This window comes from Chiloscyllium plagiosum, unplaced genomic scaffold (assembly GCF_037043375.1).
Source record: "Chiloscyllium plagiosum isolate Xiang-an unplaced genomic scaffold, Cpla_swu_hap1 HiC_scaffold_28, whole genome shotgun sequence".
NCBI classification, from domain to species: domain Eukaryota; kingdom Metazoa; phylum Chordata; class Chondrichthyes; order Orectolobiformes; family Hemiscylliidae; genus Chiloscyllium; species Chiloscyllium plagiosum.
This window is the reverse complement of record NW_028270166.1, coordinates 6,959,366-6,959,667: the sequence shown is the minus strand read 5'-3', so window position 1 is coordinate 6,959,667 and position 302 is coordinate 6,959,366.

Sequence of the window (302 nt, the reverse complement as noted above, 5' to 3'; positions counted from 1 at the left end):
TACAAATATCTCTAAAGCGGTGGAGCTGAGTATTTTGTATGATACAAGAATTCCCTTCAAGTGCTTTTCCCATCTCCCTTTTTCCTTTGTGTATCTATTCACCCCATCTTTCCATCCTCCATCCCTCTCTATACTTTGTCACTGTCTGTCCTTTTAGATTAGATTAGATTACTTAGTGTGGAAACAGGCCCTTCGGGCAAACAAGTCCACACCAACCCGCCGAAGCATATAGCACCCAGACCCATACTCCTACATTTACCTCTTCACCTAACACTACGGACAATTTAGCATGGTCAATTCAC